We start from the raw sequence: 7,337 nt of genomic DNA on the forward strand, positions 1-7,337 counted from the left end.
TCGGGTTTTCTCCTTACTAATGAATAAAACCAAGAAGTTCAATCTCCCTAGATTCTGCCACCCGTGCATGGCCCTGCTCCGCCCTGAGCCGGCAATCCTCCGTTCGGGCGCCGCCGTGCCAACCCATCCCCAGCCTCTCTCCCCTGCTTCAACCGCGGCGCCGTCTCCCCCACTTCTTCAACCAAGGCGGCTGAATCCCCCTGCTTCAATGGCGACGCCGGCCCTCCCTCCACGAGCGCCGCCGGCAACCATCGGCGCCATCCATCGTCGCCTGGTTCCTCCGCGAGACGGCTCGTCGGAGTGACAATCCACGTGTTCCCGCCCACCCTCCCGCCCGACCACTAGCGCGCCGTCAGCTGGACTTCACCCCATCCCCATCTTTTCTCTATCAGTTTTTTCTTGCAGAATTCACCTCCGATCAGTGCTCTCTCTGTGTTGACCGATGAAAGTAGAAATTTCATTATACACAAAACACAAAAAAAGGTTCAGAAATATCAATGATAGAAGTTCACGTATACGAAGGTTGATGCTTCGCGTGTTGTGTGTATATATGGGACCACACAAAAATCACACTGTGCCATTATTCAGTAGCACTTCAACAAGAAAACCTGCAGCAGTACTATTAGTATAATTCCATCAGGAAAAAAATCAAGTTATGCTACTTGATGTTAACAACAACAAAAAACGCAATTTTTGTGCCAAAATTATGCAAAAAATAAAGTGGAATACTCTGCTCTCAAAAAGTGTTAGTGGTGTCCATAAGAACGCATCATTTTTTCTATTTCCCTTTCCTTTTTTTATATATAAGAATGCATAAAACTTGAGCCGATCGGGGACATATCGTCGAGAGTAAATGTATAAATGGACTTGTTAACTCTGAAAGTTCAAAATTAATAAAATGGAGAGGTCAAAGAAAATCACAAACAAAAAAGTCCAAACAATTCCAATGGATTTTGATGGAGCTTTCTAATTTATAAAGAAAACTAGAAGTTCAAATTAAAATAGATGAGCGGTTCGATGTTTATTACAAACCTAGATTTTTTTCCATTACTAAAAGAAATAAAAGAAAGAAGTTCAAATTTAAAAAATGGAGCAGATTGATATTATATTTGAAAACTCGGATTTTTCCGGTTACTAAAGAAAAAAACTAATAAGTTCAATTCAAAATAACAAAGAAGTTCAATTGGAAAAGGCATAATAGTTTGTTATTTATTTAAAAACTCGGATTTTTCCAATTACTAAAGAATAAAGCAATAAGGTCAACTGAAAATAACGAAGAAGTTCGATGTTTCTAAGAAAACTCCAATTTTCACATTTCTAAAAAATACACAAAGAAGTTCAAATAAAAAGTTAGAGAGGCTCGATGTCTATAAAAAACTCAGACATTTTCCATTACTAAGCAAAATAGAGAGAAGTTCAAAATGATAATAGCCAGAAGTTCATGTACTGGATGGTGTGCGTTTCGTAAGAGAAAAAAGAACAAAAAGGCAAAGTCCAATTTTTTTTCCTACAAGTTCAAGTGGTCGGCCCGAGAAAGTTCAAAAATTCTTGAGAGAGAGGTTGAACAAAAATACGTAACAAAAGTTTAAGGTGAAAAAAGCGGGAAGTTCAACCACTACACGGAAATGCATTTCAGATAAGAATATAAGAATAGAAAACAAAAATCTTAAAAAGGTTTGTTGCAAGAAGTTCACGTGCTCCTACTAGCATAGTTCAAAATTCATGTGTGAGACGTCCGTCGTTCATTTACATGTTGAAAAAAGGCAAAAAACAACGTTGTTTTGCCAATTTAAAAACTGCTCTCAAACGGCAACGAATTTCTAACACATGTTTACATGAAAAACTTGCTGCTATTCATAAGCTTTCCACCGGCCGGGTATATTATATGCCACATTTCGATGAACGGTTTAAAATTTTCATGTAAACCGTTTAAAACACGTTTTGATGTATTCAAAAAATTCTTATCTGTTGAAAGAAGTTCATAGTGAAAACAACGAAAGTTCAAATACTGCAAGGAATGCATTTCAGGGGAGAATAAAAATATAAAAAATAAAATCTTAAAAGGTTTGTTAAAAGAAGTTCAAGCGCTCTGTGCGGAGAAGTTCAAAAATTCTTGCGAGAGAGGTTCACCTTGTATTTCCATGTTCGGTTTTTTCCGTATAAAAATCGAATACAATTCTTTACTCAAAAATAAAAAAGGTGAAGTTCAAATTGAGATAACAGAGAACTTTGGAGTTTATTAAAACTTAGGATTTACCTGTTCAAAAAATAGAAAACACAACGCCATATTTTGCACTTTTAAAAACAACCCATAAACGAAAAAAATGGTTGCTACAAGTGCTCGGTGAGGAAAAGTTCATAAATTTTGTGAGAGAGGTTCACCATTTATTTAGATGTCCAAAATACATAAAAAATATGTTGTTTTTTGTGTTTTAAAATAATTCTCTCAAACCAGAGAGAAGTTAAAAGTGATAATAACCAGAAGTTCAGTACTACATGGTGTGTATTTCATATAAGAAAAAAACATTAAAGTGAAACAGAGTGAAGTTCAAACAGACATGCCCCAAAAGTTCAACTACTTCACGCAGTGCAAAAAACAGCACGCCAAAAACAGAGTGAGGTTCAAATAGACATGCCCGAGAAGTTCAACTACTTCACGCAGTGTGTTTCCATTCGCAATGAAGGTAGAAATCATGATCTCGTCATTTCTCTAATTTACTTCAAAACGACAGGAATATCATTTGTGTAAGTTCAAGTCCTCGGTCGGAGAAAGTTAAAAAAATATTGTGAGAGAGGTTTGTACAAAAAGAATATTATTTGTGTAACACTGAAGAAATGGATGAGAAAATTACAAACGAAAATACGTCATAGAAGTTCAACGTGAAAACAGCAGGAAGTTCGACTACTATAGTGAATGAATTTGAGTTGAAAAACTTTTAACATCGTTGCGAGTATGAAAAAAGATCAACACTGGAAAGTTGCATGTTTACATCAGCTTTCCACCAGTATATTACTTGCTCAATTTCGGTGAGTGTTCTGGTGAGTGGATGGAGAGCTACGGGCAAAACAAGCACGTGAAAAACAGAGTGAAGTTCAAGTAGACATGCCGAGAAGTTCAGGTTCTTCACGCGGTGCATTTTCGAAGAATCTCTTTCGCGATAAAGGCAGAATGAATGATCTTGCCATTTTTGAAATTACATGAAAACGGCTAGGAATCAGAGAGCAACATAAACATGAAAAAGTTTTGCATTTTCCTTAGCTTTTTAATGGTATATTATTTGCCCATTCCGATAAAGATTGTAGAAATTACGACGAAAATACATTTTTAGCCATTTTCAAAATTGACTTAAAACAGTAAGGAATTGGGAGAAACAATATATACCAAAAAGTTTTGCATTTCCTCATGCTTTCCAACGCCATATCATTTGCTACATTCGGACGCACGGTTAAAAAATTAGCTGGAAAATACAAACTCGGTGTAACTTGGACCGTTTTATTAATCACTTTTAAACCGTTCAAAATTAGAAAAAAACTTTCAACGTGAAAAAGTAGCGTATTTTCATAAGCTTTCCAACGCCATATCATTTGCCTCAATTGGATTAGCCGTTTAGAAATGACATCAAAAATACGAACTCGCCTGTTCGGTTTGCGGAATTTTATGATTTTCTAAAATACTCTTTAACCGTAGGGAATTAGAGAAAACTTTCAACATGTGGAAGGAGCGGTTTTACAGCACCTTTCGAACGCCATATTATTTGCCTCATTCCAATAAACGGTTTTAAAATGCGATCGAAAATACGATTCACGTTTTTTGTATGAAGAAAAAACGGTTTTCAAAACTGTTATTAAACCGCTTACATTTTGCCAAAAAATTAACTTCGGTCATGATACTGGTGTCCATAGCTTTCCAACGGTATATCGCAAGCCCCATTTGGGCAATGTTGGCGGAAGTTCAAGCTAGCACTGGGAGAAGTTCAGGTCAAACAACTCAGGCAGTAAAATTGCAAAAAACGCAATTTCATCACGACCCGAGAGCAAAATCCGCCAACGAGCGAGATTTCTATTTAAAACTGGTATTTAGTTGCTAAAAAAGTTTCTAGATTACACTAACATCATATAGAACACGACTAACCAGAATAATTCTCGGGGGTTGCCACGGTTGCGAAGATAGCCCGAAGGTCGGGTTTGTATAGAGGGAAGTTCAGGCGCGTTACTCATGCAGTTCAGGTTGTGATCAGAATATTATTCTGATCCCGTGATCAGAATAGTGTTTATGTATATATAAATATATATATATATATATATATATATATATATATATATATATATATATATATATATATATATATATATATATATATATATATGATCGGTTTTACGAGAAATTATATTTATATATATGCATAACGTGTACAATATGCAGTATTGAAAAATACCAGCAAATGAAAAAGAATTAAATGGAAAACACAAAACTAAAGGAAAAAGAAATCATAAACCCAAAACCGCCTAAACTTTTTAGTACCGGTTGGTGTTACCAACCGGTACTAAAGGTCTCCCAGCCCCCGGCGCTGGCTCGTGCCACGTGGTATTCCTTTAGTGGCGGTTCATGTTGAACCGGTGCTAATGGGGGGGCGCCTTTAGTACCCACCCTGTTGTGCCGGTTACAGAACCGGCACTATAGGGCCTTACGAATCGGTGCTATAGCCCGGTATTGCACTAGTGAGACCACAAGCCGTAGTGCCATTGCTTTCGTCCAAATGCTCTACCGTGTATGTTTTCACTACCATACAACAAAGTTTACAACTAAGATATCAACATTCATACTTCAGGCCTGGAAAATTTGCAGGAGTTAAAAACCTTTTTTTCAAACAGAAGGAGCAGCCCTGTAAAGATGAATGTATAACACAATTGAAGGAGGTTGACTCTGGTTAGCTGGACTGGGTACTACATAGTCTTGTTTCAGTAGTCTATTGCTGATTCCCGGCGCCTTATATGCCTAAACAAATAAAACGCGAACCTCTAATGTGTATAGGGTATGACGGACCATGTACACAGAGGCTCTGAGTGGCTCTAAGGAAGATTCCTGGTGCCTTCCATGCCTATACCAATATTTATTCAACTCTAATATGTAGCGATAAACAAAATGATGGACAAAATAGGTCTGAAAAACTCTTAAGGAAGAGAAGCCAAATGAGGTACATGTTATTCATCTTTTGCTTAGCGGGCCTCACTCTTATAAAAGACAAAACTTTAGGTAGTGATATGAAGTTGGCGGTCCACCGCGCAAAGAATCTTCTAGTTATGACTTTAGTCCTTAGGTAAGAAGTGTGTACTGTAAAACAATGATGAAGCGTCTCAGCTCTCGAACGAGAGCCTGCCTGCGTATATATTGATAGACCGAGGGAGAGAGATCCTCTCGTGAGGTTACAGGAGTATATCGATAGGAGGGAGTTACACCAGAGATATAATAGCGAGCGAGAGAGAGACAGAACATAATCCTAACGCTATCTCTAACTACCATCGTGTAACATATGGTCACGTATACAAACGTGATAGTCACGTATATAGACATATGTAGGACCAGAGATACAAGCTGTTTAACATCCTCCCTTAATCCGACCTTCGAAAATCCAGATTACGTTTGAATTCTTCAAACGGTCTTGTGGACAAAGCTTTCGTAAAGCCATCTGCAACTTGATCCTTTGAGGAAACAAAGCAAATTTCTAGCTCCTTGCTAGCAACCCTTTTCGCACAAAATGAGAGTCAATTTCAATATGTTTGGTTCTTGCATGGAAGACAGGATTTGTAGACAAATATGTAGCACCAAGATTATCACACCAAAGACATGGAGTTTGTGTATGACATATCCCAAGTTCCTTCCGCATGGACTTAACCCAGATAATTTCTGCTGTGGCATTTGGAAGTGCTTTGTACTCTGCTTTAGTGCTTGACTTGAGACTGTAGCCTGCTTCTTTGCACACCAGGAGATTAAATTAGGGCCAAACAAAACAACAAATCCACCTGTTGACCTTCTGTCATCTAGACATGCTGCCCAGTCAGAATCAGAAAAGGCACTGACAAGAGTAGATGAGGACTTACTAAACGTCAGTCCAACACTCAAAGTTTTTCTTATATATCTCAATATGCGTTTGGCAGCAGTCCAATGAGCTGAAATTGGTGCATGAAGAAACTGACAGACTTTATTAACTGGAAACGACATGCCAGGCCTGGTGAGAGTCAATACTGAAGTGCACCTACCAAACTCCTGTACTTGGTGCCATCCTCTTGATTCAAGAGGTTTCCTTCTGCAAGAGAGAGTTTTTCTTAGCTAGATAATGGAGTTGGTGCTGGTTTACAACCCTGCAATCCTACCCTATTCAGAAGATCAGTTGCATATTTCTCTTGAGAAAGATGAAGTCCACCTTCTTTGTTCTGCTTAACCTCAATACCAAGGAAGAAGTGTGGATCTCCTAGATCCTTAAGAGAAAAATCTAAGTTCAAATCTTTCAATAGAGTTGTCACTGCTTCATTTGACGAACTTGTAACAATAATATCATCAACATAGATGAGCACAAATATAGATGTATTTGACTTGTTGTAAATGAACAGCGACGTATCAGACTTCGATGGACCAAAACCGAGTTGTTGCAATTTTGAGCTCAAACTAGAATACCATGCTCTGGGGGCTTGCTTCAATCCATACAAAGATTTGTCAAGCCTGCACACATGAAACGGTTTGCTTTTGTCCTCAAACCCAGGAGGTTGTTTCATATAGACTTCCTCTTCCAGAACACAATGAAGAAACGCATTATGCACATCTAGCTGTCTCAGACTCCATCCTCTGGACACGACAATAGAAAGAACAAGATGAATAGTGGCAGCTTTAACAACAGGACTGAAAGTGTCCTCATAACCTATGCCATACCTCTGTTTAAACCCCTTTGCAACAAGTCAAGCTTTATAATGATCAATCGTACCATTAGACCGCATCTTAATGCAAAACACACACTTGTAATCAATAACATTTTTACATTGTTGAGGAGGAACTAAGTGCCAAGTTCTGTTCTTGTGAAGAGCGTGAAACTCTTCATCCATAGCTTTCTCCCACGTAGAGCCAGCAAGCACATCATCTACTATACATGGCTCTCCGGTGGAAGCAGCGAGACCGAATTTGACCTTGTAATTTACTGGTTGAATGACACCTTGTTGAAGACGTGTACGTGGTTGTGTGGCCGCAGCAGATTCAGTTTCAGGTGTAGAAGATCCAGTCTGCTGCAGCTCCTGGACAGTGGATCCGGGTGATCCCGAGGCTCGACTACACATGATGCCCGCCGGAT

Source organism: Aegilops tauschii, chromosome 7 (genome assembly GCF_002575655.3).
Source record: "Aegilops tauschii subsp. strangulata cultivar AL8/78 chromosome 7, Aet v6.0, whole genome shotgun sequence".
In the NCBI taxonomy this organism is placed as follows: Eukaryota; Viridiplantae; Streptophyta; class Magnoliopsida; order Poales; family Poaceae; genus Aegilops; species Aegilops tauschii.